Source organism: Sciurus carolinensis, chromosome 19 (genome assembly GCF_902686445.1).
Source record: "Sciurus carolinensis chromosome 19, mSciCar1.2, whole genome shotgun sequence".
Lineage (NCBI taxonomy): Eukaryota > Metazoa > Chordata > Mammalia > Rodentia > Sciuridae > Sciurus > Sciurus carolinensis.
The window spans coordinates 29,218,079-29,242,488 of record NC_062231.1 but is presented as its reverse complement, the minus strand read 5'-3'; the positions used below and the strand labels follow the sequence as shown (position 1 = coordinate 29,242,488).

The following is a 24,410-nucleotide window of genomic DNA, read 5'->3' as shown; positions in this document are numbered from 1 at the left end:
GCAGCCTGACACCCTGGGTGACCCAAGGTCGTCCACCTGACTCGGGGAGACCTTGACCTCCTCGCCCATCCCTAGGCGTCTGGTCTCACAGCACGTCACCGAGTGCTAAGGGTGGATGTTTTCGTGGTGGGTGTTTTGGCCTTGAGGACCAAGCATTTGCATGTTTGGTATGTTCAGTGATCTGATGTGCCCTCATGCACGCAGAGACTCGGTTCCCACATTTTAGACTCAGTTCCCACCTTTCTCCTCCTTAGTTTCTTTCCAAATACCGTCCACTCTGTTTCTATTCCTGGCCTCTGAGATTTTTAAATAGATGTGTATTTCCTTGATTGACTGATTGATTTTGGTGCCGGGGACTGAATCCAGGTGCGCTCTTCCATCGAGCCACATCCCAGCTCTGTTCATCTTCTATTTTGAGACAGGGTCTTGCTAAGTTGCTTAAGGCCTCACTAAGTTGCTGAGGCTGACCTGGAACTTGAGACCCTCCTGCCTCAGCCTCTGGGACTGCAGGTGTGGGCCATCGCGCCCGGCGTGTCCTTGGTTTATTGTGCTTCTGTTGCGGGCAGGAAGCTGGTGAGCGCTCACTAGCTGCACACCCCCAGACCAGGCATGTCGCCTCCCCGGCTCAGGCCCCGTCTCCTGATATGATCACCTCTGTGTTATTCTTGGAGTTCCCGGAAGCCTCAGTGGGACGGAAGTGATGGGCTTGCTCTGTGGGGCCCGGGGCCAGTGCTCATAAGCTCTGCTGTAGGCCATCGGGAAGTGTCTGCTTGTTCCCGTCCTTGGGATCTGAGTTGGTATGAGCTGCGGCGTCTGCTCATGGACTGGGGGAGTTAAGCGGTCCCTTCAGGTGACGCGGGGTGCTGTGGTTGTCAGCGTGCAGGGGGCTTAACCCCTGGACAAGCTCTGTCCGCCTGGTGGACACGTGAGAGTGGAGAGGCGGGGCACGTGCGGAGGCCAGGCCTCCTCTCTCTCTGGCCTCCATATCCTGTCTGAAGAGCAGGCCCTGGACTACTGCACACCTCTAGCAAGAGCTTTCTGAGCCCAAGGTTTCGTGCAGAAATCCCGAGGACCAAGCGCACGAATGGAGAGCTCCTCTCTCCGTGGTCCCGTCCAAGCCATCAGCCCCGCGGAGCCTGCCCCACGAACACCAGGGCTCACCCCCGAAACCTACTTTGGGTTTAACGAAAACATAAAAGCAGTCTCTCTCCGCTTCAGGAGATCAATTGTACATGACCTGTTTTGTTTTCCCTCCTAAAACGATCTCCGTTTTCCTCCTAAATGGAGAATACTGCCTGCAGGAAACTCCCAGCCCACACCACCTGCCCTCCCAACTGTGCCTCTTAAGTACCGAGTTCCTGTAGGAAAGACGGACTTGTAGGGGCATCACGGGGAACCAGGGAAGGAACGGAGGCGCGCCTCTGCCCCGCCATCCCACACCTCCCATGGGGTGAGCCGCGAGGGGGTCCGGGGGTGGAGGCGCCCTGGGGTCCTGCCATGCAGCTCCATCAGCCGCGTGGGGGGACGGTGGCCACCACGCCAGGGCCTCTGCTCTCCCTGCCCTCCTGTCTCCTGTGTGGGAAGCAGCGGGCAGCAGGGAGGCAGGCCGACCACCTGGGGAAGCCGTTTCCTTCTCAGCGGACAGGACCAGTCCCGTGAGTGAGGATGTCTGTTGGCCCAAACGCCCTGGACTCCACCCGCATTTGCGGGGAGACTGACCGCAGCCGAAGCCCCAACTTGGAGCCCTGGCTCCGTAGTCCTGAGGCCGTGTGTCCCTGGGTTCTCCCCTTTGACAGCCCTGAGGGTACACTGGCATCGGCGGCTTGGGGGCCTCCATCACGTCCTCCCTCAGAGCCAGTGAGGCCTGCCTGAGCTGGTCAGTGGCAAGGGGGTTGTTAGCCAAGTCGGCATGATCCTGGGCTGTGAGGACCAGCCGGGCGCATCTGGATTTGGAGAGAGCTGCACCCAGATCTCTCCTAACGGGGTCGTTCTGAAGCTGGGACTGAACTGCAGCTGGCCGGGGGGTTAGCAGGAGCCCGACCAGCCCTGGCCTGGGGTCCCGGCTCCCACCGCCCGGAGTGAAGGCGCTGTGCTTCTCTTGCAGGCTCTGACCTGGAGCCCAGAGGGAGGATGCGCGCCAGGAAAAGATGACGCCGGCCCGCAGCCCCCGAAACCCGGAGCCCAGCGCCACAGGCACGAGGAGGTCAGGCAGCGGGACAAGCGCTCGTTGAAGGTAAGGGGGACCGGACGGGAAGGGGCCGCGCCGGGCATCTGTGTCACTAGCAAAGAGGAAGAAAACCCACAAATAGTTCCAAATAAAGCCGAACGCCGAAAAGTTCAATGACAGACATGCGTTTTGTAGAGCGAGGTTCCCTTTCCAGAGGGAGAAAGAACGAACAGCGTCCTTCTTACGGCACCGCAGCCAGATGCCCGGCCGGTCCGTATTTCCATGCACACTCACGAAATCGTTTTCTATTTGTTCGCACTTTGCCAGCCTCTGCCCAGGGCGCGGAGAGCAAAACCGGGAGGGCATTCGTTCCACGAGAGCAGTGGCTTTCCTCCCAGTTTGATGGTTGTGGTGGACTTTGTGTCCCTAAAACCAGTAGTTGTGTTTCACCTGCTTCCAGTTGCTGCACTGAGAGGGGAGTGAGGTACTCAGATGGTCGTGCATGGCTGTGACCATGCAGTAGCCACCCAATGGCCAGGCACAGGTGGCTCTGCCGCGTGAGGCTTGAACCTTTCTTCCTGAGCCCATATCCAAAGGTTGTGCTCAGAAGGTGATCTGAAGGGTGTTGTACAGTGTGCGATGGCGTGAACTGTGCATTTGTAAAGTGCACAGGGTAAGAAGCAGTGCTGACACAGTTAAGAGACCCCAAGGGCAGGACCATCCCCAGCCGTGGAGAAGTGTCTTGATCCACCCTGACCGGTGGCTTTACTGTGGTCAAAGGTTACTCTCTTCGCCTCAGTTTCCTCTTCCATAACATATGGGTGACGTTGGCACTGGCCCCCGGGGGCTGTGCAGCAGGCAGGGACCATGAGGCAGAGCCCTTGGGAGGAGGCGCAGCTCTGGAAAGGGCCCGCGTTATTTTGGTCACTGATCTCACTTGGAGTAAAGGGCACTTCGGTGGAAATTCCAGGGCTCGTCCTAACGGGGTGAAGGCGGCTGGAGGGAGGCGGGCGAGGACGAGGGTCCCCAACCCGGCACATTGGTGCTGGCCCTTCCGCGTCTCAGGAGCCGAGGGCACCAGGCAGTGGTGGGAAGCGACCGAGCGCCAGGGCTGTGCCCGACTCAGATGGTCCCCTCCATTCAAGTCCCTGAGATGCTGCAGGACACAGACGAGGGACACCGCCATGCTCGGGCTCTTGCTGGGAGCTGCGCTTGGCGAGGGCCGGCTCCGCTCTTCCTCCGCCACGGCCGGGTCTCCGGTGCTGGGTGCCCGCTCCTGCCCTTCCCGACCTGGCGCACACGCACGCGCATGTGCAGCGCCTCCTGCCCCGGGGTCCTGTCCCTGCCCCGCCCCAGGTCCTCTCTTGGGGCCTCTCTGGCACTCACGGAAGGTGCCCTTTCCGGAGCCGGCGCTCGCCCTACCACTTCCCGGCATCCTTCTCCCCAGCACCCGGGAGGGCGGGCAGGCGTGTCCACTCCCTGCAGCCAGCAGGGTCCAGCACTGCTTTGTCCTGGTCTGAGCTCAATTGTTTGAGGAAGCGGCAGAGGAGGGGGAGGCAGCCCAGGAGGAGGGCAGCGGTGGCTCAGCCAGCCGCTCACCAGGCCCTGCCCGGCGCCCCGCCTCGCTCGCCGAGCTGGGGATGAGCTTCGCTCTCGGACTTCAGCCGTTTCCCACCTGCCCTTCCTACCTGCCCGAGATCCACCAGGCCCAGGACCCTTTTGCGGCCAGGGTCTGAAATCCCGACCGGATTGCATCTGGGGAGTGGAGGAGGGAAGAGGGGGGTCCCTGCCCTCAGGAGCACAAGCTCTTTCAGTGGTTGGACGAGGCTAGTGATTGGCAGGCCTGGGAGTCCAGGAGCAGAGGCAGGAAGGAACCAGGAGCCTCGCGGAGGCCGCTGTGGGCAGGAGTGAGGTTGGAATACCAGCCACAGTCAGCGAGGTAGGGTAGCCTAACCAGAGTCCCCAGGTGCTGGGCAGGGCCGAGCAGAGGTGCTGCTGGTGGGGTCTGCCCTGGAGTTGCTGGGTGGTGGGGTGGCCAGTGGGGCTCCAGAGTCCCCGCAGGCGCAGGACCCTCACATTCCAGCGTCACAGAGCCTGTGTTTATCCACTGAGTTCAGTGCTGCCTGCAGAGCTACAAGCCCGCTCCGTGCTGGGCCCTGTCCTCTGCCTGGGGCCGCGGACCATCCAGGTGGACTTGGAGGAGGACCTGGCACCCTCCGCCCTCACTGCCCACCTGCTCGGCCTGCCTCACGCCCACTCTGAGCAGCCAGGCTCCACCCATGAAGGGCCAGGAGCAGAAGTCAGGAGCACCCTTTGGAAGCGGCAGACCCAAGCCCTCCTCAGGCTGCGTGGGAATGCCCCGGGGACCAGGTTTTGGAAACCAGTTTGGCAGCATTGACCAGAGTCCAAACGTCCATCCTGCTGGCCAGGTGATAGAGCAGACTCTGGGAATGTCTCTGGAGACACCGTCACAAGTACAGGACGAGGTCCGCTCCGCGGCGGTCACTCTGCCATTCAGGCATAAAAAGGGAAGCTCTGCTCTGTGCTCGTACAGGGCTGAACTGGGACGGCTTCATGCCGCGTGACGGGAAAGCACAAACACGGACAACCCCACTGACGGACTCCCTAGGCGCATTTGAAGGGGCAGAGGCTGGACTGGAGCGTGGGGGGCTGGGGCGGGAGGCTGGGCCTGCGAGCGGGTGCAGAGCGACTCTCTAGAGCGATGGGCGAGACTGGAACCAGGTGGTGGTGCTGGTCATCGATGCCAGCGAATCGTGCCCGTAACATGCCAGGGAGGCACGTCGTACGGTACATGCGTTCACCCAGCTCTTAGAAAACGGGAAGGCAAAGCCACTGCATACAGCAGGAGGAAAGCGGTGAACAGACCCGAGAGGAAAACCCGCGCCCCGAGTCTGCAAAGGTCCTCTCGCGATGCCAATGGTGTATGATGTCTGCCAGGTGGACTTGGGGCAGCGGAGAGAGGAACGTCTGATCCTGGCTAGCTCTATTTTTTTTTTTCATTTTTCACAGTGAGCCCGTATTTTTAATTTCTTAAATAGATGGGATTTTGAGTCGACTTGACCCGTGGTAGAACTTCAGAGGTGGGATAGTTTTCCAGGTCCTGCAACCAACAGAGCCCTTAAATCTGTTTGCGGTTGGACTTGCTCACAGCAGCTAGCGCCCCGTGCCATGCGGAAACTGTGGAATGAACTGGGGTGCCTAACCACTGAGCCACACCCCCAGCCCTTTTTATTTTTATTTTGAGCCAGGGTCTTGCTGAGTTGCTTAGGGCCTTGCTAAGCTGCTGAGGCTGGCTGGGAGCTTACAATCCTCCTGCCTCGGCCTCCCGAGCCGCTGGGTTTCTACGAATGCACCACTGTGCCCGGCAAACACTTCCCCACAGTTTAAGACACAGGTGCGCTTTCCTGTTCTGGACCAAGTTGCATCCGGTGGGACGATGGGCTGCCTCTGTAGAAGAGTCTCCTCCTGCCCTGGAGGCTGTCTTCTCTGGGCCTACCACCACGCGAGTCGCTTTGTTTGGAGTCTTGTGTCCTCTCTGCTCCAGTATTTAAGGCATGTTGGTTATAAAAATTAGCCACCGCATCAGGATGCCTTCAAGTTTTTATGTGTTATAAAAGATTCTTTAAAACCCTCATAAAGTCGCAGGAAAGCCCACTTTAGCAGGCTGTCCATTTTTTGTCAGGTTTACGCTGCGTAGTGTGGTCCTAGGTCTGTGTGTGCGGAGGACGTGCGCCAGGCACGCGCGGTGCTGAGGGCGGGGGCCCAGGGGCTTGGCGGCCCCATGGCCCCTGGTGAAAGAGGTCCTTTGCTTTTCTTGTATTCTGAGCGTTATTGAATTAAGTTGCTACAAGTAGAGACTTTTCTTACAGGCTAAGTTGCCGGTATTTGCAGTGTTCAGTTTGGTACGTTCCAACAAACCTTTACGTCTGTGAGTTGCCCCAGAGCCCAGACGGCAAGTCGATCTGTTCGTCCCGAGGCTGCCCTGGGTCCCCTCGGAACCTCTGTCTCCTCTTGCTCAGTCCGGCTCCTGCCGAGAAGGATGGCTCTGATTTTAATATTTGTCTTATTAAAATTTTTTTATTTTCAGATTCAGCGCAGGGTTCTGGTAAACATATTCAAGCAGCGGAAGTATTCCGTGCTGTTGAAAATTAAAAGCTCTCGCCTTCCACCCGCAGAGTCAACTGCGGCCCGCGTTCCTGTTATTACAATAGAGAGAGGGCAGTCAAGCTTGCTGTTCCCTTTGCAGAAGAGGCCTTGAAACCGCCAAGGACGTGAATGTGGGGAGCCCTCGGCGGGAGGAGGGCTGGGGGAGGGTCTGTGCTGGGGTCGGGTGGGAGGAGAGGCTTGGGATGTCCTGCGTCAGAGGCCAGGGGACACAAACCAAACCCAAGGGAGACGCCCGTCCACCAGGGGGTGCTGGTCACTAAGAACAACAGGAACAAGGAGCAGTGCAGAGGCTGGGCCCCGCGTGCCCTGCCAGTGGGGACGCACAGTGACTGGCCACCCAGGAGAACGGGTGGCGGTTCCTCAAACAGTAACCAGAGTCCCCTGAGACCCACCAGTTCTTCCCCTGCTTATGGGCCCAGGCAATGCAGGCAGAGCTGCGGCTCAGATGTGGGGCGTCCCCACAAGCCCATGTGACAGAGCAGGAAGGGTCAGAGGTGCGGTGTTTGGCCGATCAGAGCCCCAGCCTCCTCAGTGGGTTGACCCCCCAACCTGGGTTGACTGGGGTGACCGTGGGCAGGTGGGGCTGCCTGGAGGAGGTGGGTTGTGGGGCGGGGCTGGGTGTGCCTTCTGTCCCTGGTGAGGGCAGCTGTGTCTCCCTCTCTCTGCTGCCTGGTCCCTGTCCTGAGCTGCTGTCCTCTTCCGCCATGATGTTCTGCCTCACCTGGGCCCACAGCAATGGAACCGGCCATCTAGGGACTGAGGCCCCTAAAATCATGAGCTCTGGATAAATCTTCCTCCTCTAAGGGTCTCGCTGATGAAAGAGCTGACTGCCACAGAGAGGGACAGTTCTCGTGCACCAGCGTCCCAGCTTTCTTGTTAACGATGGTCAATGGCGGAGCAATGCAGATGCCCGTTGACGGGCTGTGGGTCTCAGCCTGGGCTGGACGGGCAGCGGACACCTCTCAGCAGGAAGGGGATTCTGATAGCCAGCAACATGGATGGACCCTGCGGGTTATAGCCAGAGCAACAGCGCCTGGCAAAGACAGTGCTGCAGGCCCCCTCCCGTGACGTTCTGGGTGTGGACAGACTCAAGGACACAGGAGAGGCAGAGGGGACCCGGGGCCATGGGGAGGCGTGTTGTCCAGTGCCCTGCAGGGTCCATGAGGCCAGGGAGCCTTCTGAAGATGCCCAAGTGTCTGTGCTTAATACCACTCAACTCCACGCTTAAACTTGGTAGAAATGGTCATTTTCGTTACATACTTTTTATCACAATTAAAAAAAAGGGTCAGAGGAAAAATTCCTAAGTTTTTTCCAAAGAAAACATGTTACTAAAATACTCCCCTAATACATTTCAGTGATAGTCAAAATTGCTTAATGATCTCATGACCCAAGACAAATGTGAGATATCGTTAAGAGGAAAAAAAAAAAAAACCTATTATTTCCCTCTAAAGTGATGCTTCATACTCCTAACTTGAGAAGCATAGATTGAGAGGCGCAAATTACTCACCAATGGCTGCACTTTCTGTTAAACACTTTACATGAACTGCCTCATTTATTACTGAAGTAGGAGATAATGGTATTTCCACTTCACAGAGGAGGACGTGGAGAACAGAGGGGTTATGTAACAGGCCCAAGGTCACACAGCTTGACTGAGAGGCAGAGGTGCACATCAAGTTGCAGAATAGCTCCCGAGCCACGGTACTCTGTGCCACTGTTTGATCACCTCCCAGGACGGAAGCGATTTGAAGTTGGGAGATCTGCCTGTCAATTACATGGCGTCCCTAAGATTTCCATTGCGTGGTTAGGACCCAGAACCTTGAGCTTGTCGATAAAGGTATCAGCCTCCCTCCAGGAGGATGGCGTGACTGGAGGCGTGTGACTTCTTCGCAGCTGGGGAGGTGTTCTTTACCAAACACCAGCTTCCTACCAAATTCGGCAATGAAGGTGCTAGAGGGGACACTGCATCTGGAAATGCAGGCCCCCGGGGTCTGGGCTGGGGCCTCACTCTGCAGGGGACGCGTCTCACGGTCTGTCCCCACGCCCCAGGCTCGTGTCTCACCCAATGTGAGGCTGATGATTTTAAAACAGAGTTTCCGTCTTGTCCAAATTTAGGAAGTGTCGAGTTAAAGGCGCTGGGGCTTCTTCAGGGCAGAAGTCCGTGGGGAGTCCCGCTGTGCCGCCGCGTGTGCCTCTCCCGTAACACCTGTCTTCTCGGCTTCCCTTGACTGCCACGCGTCTGCCCCAGACAGCCTCCGAGGCTGGTGCCTGGGGACACTCGGGTTCTCTGAGCTCGGGATTTTCCACACCTGTCCCGGGGCTCCGTCCCCTTTCACGTTCGGTCTAAATCGTCACCAGAAGGTCCGTCGTTTTCCTGGGCAGCCCTGGGACGGGCCGGCACTCCCCGTAGACTTGCTAACGACCCTAAGGATGGGTGCAGGGGCTGCGGGGCCCTGTGAAGACCGGGCCGTCTGAGCTGCAGCCACAGCGACACCGCGCTGTGGCAGCGCAGGGCTCCCGGTGTCCCTCGGCCTCCCAGCCTCCCCGTCTCCCAGCCCCGGGCCCCGTGTCCCCGAGCCCAGGCGCCTTCCTGACTGGACTTCCCCAGGTCTGCACGCTCTTTGCTCCCTGGTGTCTGCAGCTCAGGCTGCTCTGTGCTGGTGAGCCGGGCCGTGCACGTCCCAGTCCTGCCCGCAGCTGACCTGCAGCCGGCCTGCAGGACAGACACGACCCTCCCGCCCCGAGCCCTGTCTTTGTGGGGCTCCGACTGGCCCTGGTCCTTCCTGACCATGCTCGGGGCTTCGCGCATGGACTGGCGCTTGTGTCAGTGGGGGTTCTCGTGATGGCCGGGGAAGCCGGCTCCTGCCGCTGCGGGGCCTTCCCGGGCCGCTGTCCCCGACAGAGGCAGCCTCTCCTCAGCCCTCACCCCGCCCTCCCCGCCACACAGGTGTACAGAGCCCGCCTCAGACCCGGCGCCTCGCTCTCCGCGACAGCGCATCTTCACCCCCAGGTTGGTGGTGCTCTGCGCAGGTGCCGCACCTGAGGGAAGAGGCCGGCTCCACCCGCAGGTGCCAGAGGCCGCGCCCGGGCTCCTCCGACTCTGAGTCCCAGGGCAAAGGCCATTCTGGCGGGCAGGTTCCTGGCGTGCCCTGCTCCTGGGAAACCTCAGCCAGAGCCTCGCTGGGAGGCAAGGCCTGGCCCGTCGCCCTGGTCTTCACCTTAGTCCGGGTTCCCTGAGGCGTCTGTTTAGCGTCACAGAATGAGGGGGACGTGGTGGAGCCACAGCACGACCGGTGGGTGAGGGGGTCTGGCTCCTGCTGCCCCGTCCTGCTCTGGGGCCCTGGTGAGCCAGCCCGCAGCCCCGCAGGGCCTGCTCCGTGAGGACAGCAGCCTTACCCCGCGGGGGCGCCCTGGCCCACGGCTCTGGTCATGCAGTGGCTCCGTGCAGCCATGGGCCCGAGGACTGGGAGCAGTCAGGTGTTGAAGCCCGGGCTTTGAAGGGCTCCTGGGTTTCAGCTCCAGCCATCCCGAAGGCCGGCAGAAGGAGGCAGGTGAACTTCCCGCTGTGGCCAGTAGGGTGCGCTGCGTGCACAGGGTAGGCCCCTCGCCCCAGCCGGGGCTCTGCACGGAGCCCTAGCCGTCCCTGAGATTCCTCTCCATCTGCTTCCTCCGGGTGGAGCTGACTGACATCTGCTGAGGGTCCTCCCCCAACAGGCTTGGAAATGGAAAAGAGGAGCTCGAGGAGGTGACAGTCTTGGGAATACTGTCCATGAGAGGTGCCCGCTCTGAGGGGTGGCAGGCCTTAAAGCAGCACCCTGCCCCTCCCTCCCCACCTCACCTGGCTGCACCTGCTGGGAGAGGGAAGGGACAGACTGCAGAGGATGGGGTGGGTGCTTAGTCCAGGTCCTCATGACCGCAAAGTAACCTCGCTGTGGACAGTGTGGTGCTGCTGCGTAACTTGTGTTTTAGAATCTTGCTTTCATTCTTTCCACCTTGCCCCTGGAATTAGCGTCAGCAATCACCTGCTCCTGCCAGCAAATTTCAGATCCATCTCTTTATGTTTAAAGAAGTTGCTTTTAATGGGCATGGGGCACGCCTATAATCCCAGTGACTTGGGAGGCTGAGGCAGGAGGATGCAGGTTGAAGGCCAGCCGCAGCAACTTAGTGAGGCCCTAAGCAATTTAGTGAGACCCTGTCTCCAAATAGAAATAAAACGAAATAAAAAGGACTGAGGATGTGGCTCAGTGGTTAAGCAAGCACCTCCGGGTTCAATCCCCAGTGCCAGAAAAAAAGGAAAAAAAAAGTAGTTGCTTTTATATCAACTGTGAATCTCCATATAGGAATCTAAAGGGGTCAACACATGTTTTGTATCCATTCATTTGTCTTTTAATCTGATAAGAAAATTAAATGTTTATCATTTATTCATTGTTCACTTTTTGATTGAAGTCATGGATTTAAAAAAAACTTATTGGTCATTTCTCAAGAAAATTGCTCATTCCTATCCCCCTATATCAATAATGAAAACGCTGATTTGGAGTTGGCATCCTGAGGGACTAGTGATCTGCCTTCAGCGATACCATCCTGACCCTAAAACAGGCTGAATGTCCTTTATCCAAAACGCGTGGATGGGAAGTTCTATAGCTTTCCGTTTCCCAGGTCTGGAGAAGCTGCTCGGAATAACGAGGCCTTGGGAAGAGACCAGGGGCTGCTCCCCCGCCTGCCGCAGCTGCTGGATACAGCATGGTTGACGATTCGGGTGTGAGGGACCTTCCTGGTGTGGAACTTCCACTGTGGTCCAGGTCCCCGCGGCAGCTGTTCCACCCCGGAGCGCCCTGGCTTTCATGTCGGGTGCTGGACTCAGGATAAACGGCTGCAGAACAGGCACGCTCAGGGCTGCGGGCCTGCACTTGGCGTTGTGGCTGATAAGTCACCCTGCTGTCCCCTCCCTCTGATCCGCCTGGAGCTCCGACCCTTTGAATATTTCCAGCAGCACAGAACGTTCATCCGCCCAGCTTCCAGCGAGTCCTGAGGGTGCTTAGGCCTGAGGTGTTTCGGTGCTACCTGGAGCAGAGTTTGTGAGCCGGCAAATGAACTCCCTCGAGGCAAAGAATCTTCTGGAAGCAGTTTTCTATGCCCCGTAGCAGGGAGCAGCCTGGGCGGGAACAGGGCACCCAACACCAGGGAGCGATCCAAGCACCTCGTTGCCCGGGGTTTGGTCTTTCCCGCCAAAGCTCAATGTGACCGACGGGGAGGAAGGGCATGTCCAGCAGGTCACGGTTACTCCTGCTGATGTCCCTCAAGGGAACAGTGAGCAGAGCTGAGACACACTCGGCCTAGGGGGCACTGTTCCCAACCCTGCTTCCTGGCCTTGCCCCTTGAGGGAGGCTGGCTCAGCACGGCACCACCAGAACCCGAGGGCCCTGCCACTCAAGGGCAGACCCGAGGTGGGACCGGCAGCCAAAGCCGAGAGTGGTCGCCCCACTTACAGCTTTCCCTCTTGAATCTTTTTCATGGCAAAGACAGGGTCCGTCATTTAGCAAGATAGTGCTGTTGTCCTTCAGTGTAAGCGTATTTGATTAATCTCACAGGAGAAAAAGATGAATGCTAGTCCGTACATTGTTTTGTTCTCTTTTTCTTTTTTTTCCTTTCTTTCTTTCTTCTGGTTTTCTTGCAGTGCTGGGGACGGGGATGGACCCGGGCCTCGCCTGGGCTAGGCAAGTGCTCCACCTCAGAGCTAGGCCCCGCCCCGTCCACATACTGTGCTCTTTTGTCTGGTCCTTGCTGTGCCCGATATTTTGAATAATTCTTCTTGCTGCGAACACGCCTGACCCCACCAATATGCCCCTGAGACCAAACGTGGACAATATTTCTGCTCTCAGAAGATGCTGGCAGCTCCATAAGTAAGACGAAGAACAGGTAGTCTGACGGATAACTAACTGCAGACGGAGGCGAGTGCAGAAAAGAAGCGAGGTTCTGGGGGGACCTAGCACAGGAACCTGGCCCCGGCTGGATCGCCAGGGCTTTCTGCTCCGGGTGACCTTCCAGCCCAGAGCCAGCGACGGAGTGGGGCTGGCCAGCAGAAGGGGCGAGAGGCCCAGGGTCCCTGGTGGAGGTGCAGAGGCCACAGAGAGATGGGTCGCGCCTTGGAGGACGGGGACCTGGGACGTGGGCAAGGGGCCCTGCAGAGGCAGAGAGGCCTGCCTGACAGGAGGCAATGCCAGTGCCTTAGAGGGCTGTGGGCTGTGGTGTCAGCCTGAGGAGCAGCCACGGTTAGAAAGAGGTCCTGGAGGGCAGCCTGGCCGCCTGCAGCGGCTGCTGAGCCCTTCCCCGGCAGCACCCCTGGCATTCAGAGCAGCCCCGAAGCGTGCTGCACCCGTCCCAGCCCAACAGGGCTGCTGGCCTGCGCAGTGGTCAGGTCCAGCCCTGCTGGAGACCTGCGGTCGCCCTCGGCTTCCTCATGCACGCTGGGCTTCCCTGCAGGACACCTCCTCCTTGGAAGGAGGCAGCACTGCCCTCGCTGAAGGGGAGGACCACCTCTTTTCTAAGGCACATGGTTCTTAACCACACAGGACACATCTGCTCACGGGGGGAGATCCCAGGCTGCTCTGCGCCTCCCCCAAGTCTGGTGTGCGCTGCTGTCCACTCGACGGGCAGTCCTGTCCCACTGAACGTCTGTCTGTTATTACGATGGTGCATTTTTTGCTCTGGATTGAAGTATCTCAGGAGGGTGCTGTGCACAGTGAACCAGATCCCGTGGTTCTTTGTAGAGAGGCACCTGTCACCTAGAGACACCTTTCTCTGGAAGCCCTGGCTGTGTGTGTGAGTGAAATGGCCGTGTGGTGTTCCCGAGGCTCCTGAGAAGCATACCTGAACCTGTTCCACATGCCGCCTGTCCCCCAGGCCAACAGAAGCCTTGCTGAGAAGACACCACATTCAACCAGATGAAAACCCCAAAAAAGCCCAGAACTGAGAGACTGCAGAGGTCCCATGTCCCAAGGGGCTGGAGCGGCACCGTGTGCACAGAGGAAACGCGGCAAGGAGAGCTGCTTCTCCTGCGCTTCTCCTCCGGGCAGTTTGTGAGCTCTCCTTGTCTCTGCTCCGTGGCTCGCGGCAGGACACACAGGTTCGCTGCCTTCGCTCTGCAGCTTCTCGGAAGGTGCGCGTCTTTTGGGTGCCTGGGAATTCATCAGGTCCCCCTGGGATTAGCGAAGCAGGCAAGTCAAGCCCCGAGCCCAGGAGAAGAAGACGGGAGCCTCGTGCTTCCAGCATCCCGCGTCCTTGTTTGCCGGGTCCGTGACCCTGGGATGCCGGGCTGTGAAGCGGGGTCACCATGATGGATGCCTACGCAGGGGCGGTCCAGAGGCTGCGTGGTGGGGAGGACGGGGGAGTCAGTGAGGACGTGCCTGGTCTCCGCCAGGCAGGACGGTTAGAATAGGGAGATGCAGGTGAGTCAGCGCTGGCTCCGGCACCGGCTGCGGGGGCAGGTGCCGCCGAGTTCTTGCACGTGGGAAGTGCCTTCTCTCCCGTCATAGAGCCGTTGGAGATGAAGTGAGGGCACAAGGCGCAGGGCACTAGCTCCTCGGCCTTGCTGAGGACTCACTGCTCCTGGGGCCGTCACTGGCTGCTCCATCTGTCATCTCCTGGGTGTCTTTACAACTGTCACTCGGCCAACGGCTCGCATGCCAGTGCGCGTCCCAGGCACTGTGGGAGGTGGCATGGTGCAGAGACAGCAGAAAGCCACTGTCTCAGGCATGGACACAGGGCTGGGGCCAAGAGGACACCGCGACAGCACTGAGGCCCCCGCGGGTGCACAACCAGAAAGGGCCTGAGCGCCCGGGTGCGCAGCTTCCCGGGACTCAGGATCTGGAAGGCCGTGGGGTGCCCTGTGCTCGCTCAGGTTCCCTGGGCCCAACTTGAGCACCTGACAGGTGTGTGCTCCTGACGGTGAACCCGAGGAGAGGCTGGCAAGTCTGCCTCTCAGGTCAGAGGGCGGGGCTCCCTGGAGGCTCCCAGAGCCTCATAGGGCAGCCGTCTGTGTCCCCAGTGCAAACCCAGCCGGTGCCTTTCCCTTCGCCTCTGGGGAAGAGCGTCAAGCCGGGTACTGTCCTACTTCCCTGGCTTGCTTGGGGCAGTCCAGGCTCACCCGTGTCCCTTCTGCCTGCTACGTCCACCTTCCTTTGCTTCTCTCTGCTCTCACTAACTTTGGGGGTTTTTGAAAGAGTAGGAATCTGTACAATAAAGTCAGCCTTCTGCAAACTGACCAGTCCGCCCTAGGGTCTAACTCCAAGGACAGCCTCTGGCTGGAAGGTGCCCCTTTCCGATGCCGTCAAGTGTCCTGGGTTTATCTTTCCCTGTTTGACTTCAAAAGGTCTCTATCCTGGGAGACAGTTAGCATGGGTTGTGGGCCAGAGTGCCGGAGTTTGAAACCTGGCGCCTCTGTGAACCAGCGGGAAGGCCTGTGTGGTTTTCGTGGTCTCTCTCTCTGCTTCTTCTGAGTAGTGGGGATGGTAACAGCACCCACCCCCTGGGGGGACAGAAGCACTAGGAGCCCTGCCGGGCACAGGGTCAGCCTTCGACAGATGCCCACCACCTTGTCTTCTGGGGAGAAGAGCTGGGTGGAGCAGGAGCAGCAACCAGGACAGTCCTGCTGCGTGCCCACTCGCCACGTATTTCTGCAATCCGTGTTAAAAGCAATCGGATTTTAGAGAGGGCCTGTTTGATCTTATACAGGTAACTGCTCAGTCCTGGGCCTTGGAAATCTTTCACTTTAAGCAACACATGGTGAAACGAGCCCCGAGGCCGGTCTGTGGCCAGGTGGACTTCCAGGGTGCGTTCTGCCAAGGCCACGGCCCCAGCTGGCTGTCCACGACGCTGCAGATTTCTCCTCCTTTGTTGGAGGGCTTCTCGACATTCCCCTGGGAAGGAGTGCGGGGTCGGCCGTGGGACTGCAGATGCCCAGCAGTCGGTACTTTGAAGAGGTCACAAGACAGCACGTTTCTGGATCCTGGTGCTTCTGACGGAGTGGGCCTGGCATGATCCCTACCCTGTGGGCGGGACAGTTCAGGATCCCGACTCCCTCCAGCCCGGGGGTGGGCGGAGCTGCTAGGCGCAGCTGCGATGGTCTGCTGTGCTTTTCCTGAGTTGGCGCATCTGTAAGAACTCTCAGGGCACGAGGATCTAAAGGGGTCCCAAGTTACACTTTCTCCAAGCAAAAGAATCAATAGAGACCTTGCAGCCTAGCTTGCTTACAATTCCGATAACCAGGAACCCGTCCTCACCATACAGGGGATCGTTGGTGTTTGCATGTCGATGTGACACCCGGTTCCCAGGGGCTTTTTCTAAATCAGACCTCTGGCAATTCCACTTGGAGCTGAATGACTCTTTGATGGCAGCGCCGTCTCCAGTCTGCCATAGGACACACCTCAGGGATTTTAGCTGGAGGACCCCTGAGAGCTGCAGATCCTTTTCTATAGGCCAAGTACAATTTTCAAGCACCTCGTTCAAAGTATTTTCCAGCATAATAAAAAACGTCGTGCCTTTCCCCTTCTCTTTGACCTTTCAGGCTTTATTTCTATTAAAAGAGGAGGGTGAAATACGCTGTTTCCTTCCGGGGGACAGGTGCGTTTCTAAGTCCTGCCTGCTTCCTGTTTTCAGAGCCTGTCTGTCTGCCCCGGGTGCAGCAGATCCCAGAAACTTGTGTGCACGCTCACACACGTGCCTCACAGATACTCACAGGTCCACACACGCTTCCCTGCCCCCTGAACACGGGCGTGCACAACATACACACACACACACACACAGAGGCTCCTTCCCTCTGTCCCAGGAATGCCAGAGAGCCACAGAGGATTACCGGAATCTCACAGCTGGCGTCTGACCTGCTTTCAGAACCCAGACTGGGGGAGGGCAAGTCATCCCGAAGGAGCGCCAGGGCAGAGCGCGAGGGTCTGGGCGGGAGAGGGAGGGGCCCCGGGAGGAAGGGGCGCCTGGAAGCTGGGTTCTCCCCTGTGTCCTCGGGGGGCACAGCCAAGGGCCAGTCGCTCTCATCTGTCACCTAGGAAGCGCCCTCAGGAAACCCGATCCCTTTGAGGAAAGGGTGGAGTTCTCTTGCGAGGCCGGGGGTCCTGAGGATCCAGAAAGTGGAGGAAAGCCTGTGACCAGCAGGACCCTGGTTCAGCCTGCTTCACCAGCAGGGGCACGCGCTGTCCCGGGACTGGAGTCCAGAGGTTCCAACTGCAGGTGAGGTTTCCTGAAGGTTCTCCCTCCTCGCCCCTCTTCTGAGCTTCGCACAGAGCACAGGGTGCCCGAGCCCCAGAATTCCAAGCCACGTTACCGAGAGTCTCCGATGCACCTGTCGGGTCCCAGGTCCTCCCGCTTGCCAGCTGGACGGGGCCAGCCAGGTTTCCTCCTGCCAAGGAGAGTGGGCAGCGGGCGACAGGTAGGGGAGGTGCACACTGCCAGTGGCCGTCCAGAGAGGACGAGGCTCAGCTCATTCTGTTCCTGGTGCCTTCCCGGGACAGCTGATGGTGCGCCCTGCCCTGCTGTCCGCCCATGGTGACCTTTCTGTGGGACACCCAGAGAACACGGCTGTCCCCGCGCATCTCCGTTTCCGTTTTCTGGAATTCTCTGCAGCCGGGTGGATTTGCCTCTCTGACTAAAGGAGAAAAGTCCAGACATCTAGCTCCAGGGTAAAGACCAAGCCGGAATTTGCTGGTAGCCTATTCCTTCCTGCCTCCTGGCCTCTGCTACACAAAGTGCTGAACCTGGTGAAAGCCAGGGTCCTGCCGAGGCGGCCCGCATGGCCGATGATGACCCGGGCACCCTCTGCTGGTGCCCCAGGGCTGCCCGCTGGACGCTGCACAGGACCCCCTTCCCGAGGAGGTCTATGTGATAACCAGCCACATAGAGGCGGGTGAGGGTGCGGTGGGATTCCACGCCGGGCTGGGCAGAATCTGCCTTGGCAGCAGGATCCTCACGGGGGTCTGTCTGCGTCACCCTCTGAGCAGTGGCCCTGAGGTGCTCGGGGAGCCTGCCAGTCTTCTGCCTCCTTCGCCTGAAGTTCTTCCCACGTGTGGCCATCCCTGCCTGGCCAGTCCCTGCAGTGTCTTCCCAAGCCGCCGGCCCCTCCCAGGACGCCACCCAGGCTCTCCGCCAGCCCAGACCTCACGTGCCGCAGTGCGACTCGCTGCGTCTCTCTGGTCACTTCCTCTCCTGTTTTGCAGTGTTTTCCGTTCAGGACTCAGACGCCCCGTGCTCTGCTCCTCCAGGGCCCTGGCCTCTGGTCACCGATACTCCCCCCAGGGCTGGCGGTGCTCATACCACGGAGTGTGTTCCCTGGAGACAGGCTTGCTTTATGGGGCTTCGGAGAGCTTCTTCCTCAGCGGAGGGACGCACAAGGCGTGGCCTTCGAGGTGTGCGGCTCTGGAACTGCGCCTGGTAGGCTCCGGGCTCTTGTTGGCGCAGGCAGCGTCCGGGATGGCGTTACTGCGAGTTGGAAGGATTGTGCAGGTCTCCGCGCTGCGGGGTTCTTGGTCCCTTCAGAAGGAACGTTCCAGGTGTGTGGCGAGAGGCCTTCCCAGGCAGAAGTCCTGAGCCCCACTGGTGGGCAGCTGTGTGCTGCCCGTGTCTCTCACCGCGTGGACGAGGGCTCCCCCACACTGGGCCCATCGTGTGTGGTGGTCTCTGGCTGCTGCCCCTCCGCCACACCCAGGGCGGGGCAGCTCCAATGGGCTCTTGCTCCAGCAACGTCTAAGATATTTGCTGTCTCACCCTTTAAAGAAATCTGGGCTGATCCTCTGTCCAGGAGGGTACCCCATACTTGTGCCTCCACGACCCCCTCGCTCCTTCCGCAAGCGGCCAAGAGAAAAGACCTCCGGTAGCCTGGGCTATGGCGGGAGAAAAAGTCCGACACCTGTTGTGTGCAAAGGTGGGGCAGCATCCCACCTCTGTCCTCAGGCCGGGGAAACCGGCAGGTGCACTGCGGCGGTGACTTCCAGGCCTGCAGCACGGCGCTGCTCTGCTCGGCCACCCGGGCCCCCGCTGAGCCTCAGGCCCCTTCTTCAAAGCGATGCCCCAGCGGCCACTGCCCTCTCCACTCCCGTGCAAAACCACCTTCCCTGCCGGCCGCCATCAGATGGGAACAGCGCTAGCCAGCGATCACGTCCAGTGCAATGCCCGAGAGTCCCTGGGTGGTCACGGCGTGGCAGAACTCGCTCTCAGTCTGTTGCTTTGAGCCCCATGTAGAGTGGCCGTCTGGTGATCAGGGCCCTGGAGTGTGACAGATGCCTCTCTGGAGAGCAGATTCGTGCCACTCTGGGAAGCTCACTCCGTGCGACACCAGGAGGAAGCCCCGGGGAGCAGGCCAGGGTCCCGTCCAGCGCTCGCACTTACAGGTGGCTTCATAGATGGTGTCACCGACCGTTCTTAGGATCTTTCGCTCTGGCCCCGTACAGCGCCGTGGCTGGGTTCACACCAGGTAAGAGCCCAGGGCCGTGTTGCTGAGGGCGGGGCGGCCGTCACCACCCTCCCGTGAGCTGGGCCACATGCCCCCTGTGCTCTGGCTTGTGCAGATTTCAAAGAGACCCCAAAAGAGACAGTTTTGAGATACTGCTGCAGATTCTTGCTCCAAACAGCAATGGAGACGGTGAGAACCGGCTCTGGTGGTCAGGTGCCCACAGCCGCAGACCTGCCCTGAGACGTGTGCCCAGGAAGCCCAGCGACCCGCTTCCTCCAAGGAAGCAGAAGAGAAGGCTGCTTCCCGCAGCTTCTTGCTTTTTCTGCTCAGAGGCATTTTACTAGGAAGACGGGCAGGGCTGTGGGTGGTGGGCTGGCTCCTGAGATGCAGTGGTGACAGCCGACCCAGAGCCAGCCTTGCAGGACCTCTGCCAGGGCCTGGTTGGCACCTCAATGGCGCAGTTGAACATGACTGTGTGAGTCTGCAGGACCCAGCACGGGGTTCCCCAGGGGTTCCCACGGGGTTCCTGCAGCTCAGGGTCGGCCAGTGAGTGCCAGCGTGCCTGTGGCCGTTCAAAAGCGCAAAGCCGACCTTGGTAGGTTTTAGCTGTGGGTGCTTTGTGTCTTTCAGCATTGGATTTACAGAAGAGAGAGTAAGGGGTGCCCTCCCAGGTGGCAAGGGCGAGGGCCTCTACAATTCTGTTGTAAGCTTTTAGATTCTTGAGGCCCCAATAAAATTAACAATGCAGTATTATTGATACTCCTGCAAAAATTCCCTTTGCTTGGCAACAAATGGAATAACTTAGAAAGTACTATACCCAAGGTGCCACATACTTAATGAGTATTGTAACAGAGTCTTCGAAAATCCAAAAATATTATTTGAAATCAGATTAATTGAAAGGCCATTCTTACTAGAACGGTGCATTTCCCGCAGCCCTGTTTTGCTGAGAGAGAGGCTGGACTTCAATTCTGTCTGGAGGAGCTGTCCTACCAGGGCCTAGGCCTTTTTGCCAGGGCCATTTAATTCTGACCCAGATGGAGGAAGGGCACAGGACGCGGGGTCAGCAAGAGCCGGACTCCTGGCATATCCCAGGGCAAGGAGGGCAGGCTTGGCAGGGCAGCTGCTGAGCTTCTGAACCCGCTGCTTCAGACGGCAGCTCAGGGGCAGCACCCACCCCCTGCCACATGTCCCCTGTTGCCCCTTCTTCAGGGAACAGGCCCTCCTGGTCCCTCCAGGCCACTGGCCGCACTGTCCCCTGGGAAGCTGCTGTCTGGGACCTGTCACTGCAAGTGCCCCCTGTCCTCCACCTTGGCCGGCTCACGCCTGCCTGCCGGCCAGCTCCCTGTCCCAGGACCTCTCCTCGGAGGCTGGGAGGTGCTCTCCTGCCTCCCTGAGCGTGAGCCTCCCAGGACGTGCCCTCGGAGGTGCCCTGGGTGCGGTAGAACACCAAGCGGCAGGAGAGAGGGGCAGGGGCCACTCGGGACCCTGCGGGAGCCGCTCCAAGCGGGCCTGGCAAGAGCAGGACCGTTCCTGGCTTCGCAGGCCCGCCACCTGCCGTTCCTTCCCTGGGTGCTAAAGCCTACGAATCCCGTTTCTCTGGCTGCCTGGAGTTGCGTTTCTGTCACTTGCCCGCCAGGAGCCCTGGCGGAGTCGCGGCCGAGTTGGTGTTGCTGGCACCCACTTCCTCTCCCAGCGGCTGGACGGAGGCCTGCCCTGCCTCCTTGGCCGGGCTGTCCTGGAGCACCTGCCAGATGCAGGGAAGCCTAGGACTGGTCATGAGGTAGCTCTGGCACCCTCGCTGGACACACCAGGGCAACGGGCCTCCTGCGTCCCTCCGTCTGTGGAGTCTGGCCCTGAGCCACCGACTCAGCTCTCCCAGGCCTGGGGTCCTCATTCTGAACCACGCGCTTGACCTTGACTTGGTGTTCCTTGACCATCTGTTGGCCTAAGTCCACCAGCACGCAGCCCTGGCCGCCCCGGGGCCACTCCTTCTGACCCCTCACTCCCTGAAGCTCAGGAAGCCGCCGAGTTACATCTGCAAAACAGGGTGGCGATGGTAGTGCCTGCGGGCCAGGGTGCAGAGGGGACGCTGAGAGGCCCCACAGGAGGACAGTGCGTGGCCGCGGGCCTCACCGCCTCCAGCCTCCACTCCATGGCCAGTTTCCGGAGGCTGCCCTCCTTCTACGCACCCTTAATAGTGAAGAAAACCAGTTATGAAAAGAGCCTCCTAGATCAGAAAACTTGCACTTTTAAGTTCTAGCTTTTCAGAATCCACTGACTGAGCTCCCTTGCACTCGGCACGTGTTTGGAACGGAGGGATCATGCTCTCTTCACAGGGGACCTTTGACTCCTAAGGCTGGAATGTCCTCATTTTCGGGCTGACTGCTTGGGGCGCTGTAGTTAAGGCTGCTGCCCTTGAGAACCTGTCCAGCCAGTCTCTCCTTCTGTGAAGGATCCCGTGACTGTTTGCACGGTGCCCGGCCTGCTGCAGTCTCAGGAGCGCGGTGGGCCAGGAGGGGTCCCCTGGGTCAGGAGTGTGGTGGGTCAGGAGGGGTCCCCTGGGTCAGGAGTGCGGTGGGCCAGTAGGGGGTCCTGGGTCAGGAGTGCGGTGGGTCAGGAGGGGTCCCCTGGGTCAGGAGTGTGGTGGGTCAGGAGGGGGTCCCCTGGGTCAGGAGTGCGGTGGGCCAGGAGGGGTCCCCTGGGTCAGGAGTGCGGTGGGCCAGGAGGGGGTCCCCTGGGTGAGGAGTGCGGTGGGCCAGGAGGGGGTCCCCTGGGTGAGGAGTGCGGTGGGCCAGGAGGGGGTCCCCTGGGTCAGGAGTGTGGTGGGCCAGGAGGGGGTCCGTGGGTGAGGAGTGCGGTGGGTCATGAGGGGTCCCCTGGGTCAGGAGTGCGGTGGGTCAGGAGGGGTCCCCTGGGTGAGGAGTGCGGTGGGCCAGGAGGGGGTCCCCTGGGTGAGGAGTGCGGTGGGTCAGGAGGGGGTCCCCTGGGTCAGGAGTGCGGTGGGTCAGGAGGGGGTCCCCTGGGTCAGGAGTGCGGTGGGCCAGGAGGGGTCCCCTGGGTCAGGAGTGTGGTGGGTCAGGAGGGGGTCCCCTGGGTCAGGAGTGTGGTGGGTCAGGAGGGGGTCCCCTGGGTCAGGAGTGCGGTGGGCCAGGAGGGGGTCCTGGGTCAGGAGTGTGGTGGGTCAGGAGGGGGTCCCTGGGTCAGGAGTGCGGTGGGCCAGGAGGGGTCCCCTGGGTCAGGAGTGTGGTGGGCCAGGAGGGGGTCCCCTGGGTCAGGAGTGTGGTGGGCCAGGAGGGGGTCCGTGGGTGAGGAGTGCGGTGGGTCATGAGGGGTCCCCTGGGTCAGGAGTGCGGTGGGTCAGGAGGGGTCCCCTGGGTCAGGAGTGCGGTGGGTCAGGAGGGGTCCCCTGGGTGAGGAGTGCGGTGGGTCAGGAGGGGGTCCCCTGGGTCAGGAGTGCGGTGGGTCAGGAGGGGGTCCCCTGGGTCAGGAGTGCGGTGGGTCAGGAGGGGTCCCCTGGGTGAGGAGTGCGGTGGGCCAGGAGGGGGTCCCCTGGGTCAGGAGTGCGGTGGGTCAGGAGGGGGTCCCCTGGGTCAGGAGTGCGGTGGGTCAGGAGGGGGTCCCCTGGGTCAGGAGTGCGGTGGGCCAGGAGGGGTCCCCTGGGTCAGGAGTGTGGTGGGTCAGGAGGGGGTCCCTGGGTCAGGAGTGCGGTGGGTCAGGAGGGGGTCCCTGGGTCAGGAGTGCGGTGGGCCAGGAGGGGGTCCCCTGGGTCAGGAGTGCGGTGGGCCAGGAGGGGTCCCCTGGGTCAGGAGTGCGGTGGGTCAGGAGGGGGTCCCTGGGTCAGGAGTGTGGTGGGTCAGGAGGGGGTCCCTGGGTCAGGAGTGCGGTGGGTCAGGAGGGGGTCCCCTGGGTCAGGAGTGCGGTGGGCCAGGAGGGGTCCCCTGGGTCAGGAGTGTGGTGGGTCAGGAGGGGGTCCCTGGGTCAGGAGTGTGGTGGGTCAGGAGGGGGTCCCCTGGGTCAGGAGTGCGGTGGGTCAGGAGGGGGTCCCCTGGGTCAGGAGTGCGGTGGGCCAGGAGGGGGTCCTGGGTCAGGAGTGTGGTGGGTCAGGAGGGGGTCCCCTGGGTCAGGAGTGCGGTGGGCCAGGAGGGGTCCCCTGGGTCAGGAGTGTGGTGGGCCAGGAGGGGGTCCCCTGGGTCAGGAGTGCGGTGGGCCAGGAGGGGGTCCTGGGTCAGGAGTGTGGTGGGTCAGGAGGGGGTCCCTGGGTCAGGAGTGCAGTGGGCCAGGAGGGGGTCCCCTGGGTCAGGAGTGTGGTGGGCCAGGAGGGGGTCCCTGGGTCAGGAGTGTGGTGGGCCAGGAGGGGTCCCCTGGGTCAGGAGTGCGGTGGGCCAGGAGGGGTCCCCTGGGTCAGGAGTGCGGTGGGCCAGGAGGGGGTCCCTGGGTCAGGAGTGTGGTGGGTCAGGAGGGGGTCCCTGGGTCAGGAGTGCGGTGGGCCAGGAGGGGGTCTCCTCTGGGGCTGCTGTGTCCCTGCCATGGAGCCCGGTCACTTCGCCCGCAGGGCCTCCACGCCCTTGGCACTGGTGGAATCCCTTGGCTGGTGGAAGCGGCTGCCCCGTTAGGTGGTGATGAAGTGGGTGGTGACAGCACTGTGCAGTGAGGCCATCGGGAAACCCCGTGTCGACGCCTGACTGGCCCTTTCTCCTTTCCTCTTGTTAATCAGTCGCTTTCTGTTTGCTCCTTTAGGCCTACGGGACAGTAGGGCACCTTTTGGGGCATCGGGCACACGTGGGTATCCGTCCCACTTTGGGAGGTCCGTAACGGGGACTTTCACGGGCTGTTTTCCTACAGGAACCGGGAGGGTGAGTCCCGTTGGCTCGCGCCTTTCCCGTCCCCGTTCCCCTCCCCTCGTCCCCCTTTGTCTAACCCCGGGAGTCCCCCCTCTCCGCCCGCATTCCCGTATCACAGAGCCTCCACCTTGGTTTGGGGTTGGCTGATATCACGTGGCGTGATGGTCTCCAGCTCTGTCCAGCTCTGTCCACTCTCCGAGGGTCTGGCTTTCCCAGAGTGTGGGAGGACCACGTCCCTCTCCTGAGGCACCGGTGGTGCCCACTGGGCCCTGAAGCCTCGCTGTGTCTCAGAGGACCTCGGTGGTCCAAGCAGCCCTCGCGCAGCCTCGGGGCCAGCTCAGTGTGGGCGCGGGTGGTGTCCTCAGTCTGCTTCCCGGAAGACTGCCCGTTCCCTGGTACGCTCACCGTGCCAACAGTGCCCCAACCCAGCACCCGGTATTCGACTGACTGCCACCGTGATCAGGGCCTGCGGGCGGCACTCTCTTAATCGGATCCTCACAGGGGCCTCTTGAGAGGCTCTGCAGCGCGGGCCTCCTCCCTTGGGCCTCCCTGGCTCCCTTGCCTTTGGTGCCTGCTGGTCACACACAGCATCTCCGCACACCGAGGGCTGCTGCAGTGCTGCTCCTGGCCCCTTCCCCCCGCACGGGCGCTGGAGCGACCGCGGTCCGGGTGGCCAGCCTTGGCGTGCATGTCCTGGAGGTCCAGGTGCCGTCTTGACGCCTGGTTCCCTTCCCCCGCCTGGTGAGCAGGCACCTGCTGCATGTGG

General features: G+C 60.6%; 1 protein-coding gene across 1 annotated transcript in view; it reads left to right on the top strand.

Moving 5' to 3' along the window:
* Positions 1-24,410, top strand: part of Frmd4b (FERM domain containing 4B) — a 248,651-nt gene that overhangs the window by 61,305 nt on the left and 162,936 nt on the right. Inside the window, exon 2 of the mRNA XM_047534882.1 lies at positions 2,105-2,233. The gene's annotated coding sequence lies outside the window, so the exon portion shown is untranslated. The remainder of the gene's footprint in view (positions 1-2,104; positions 2,234-24,410) is intronic.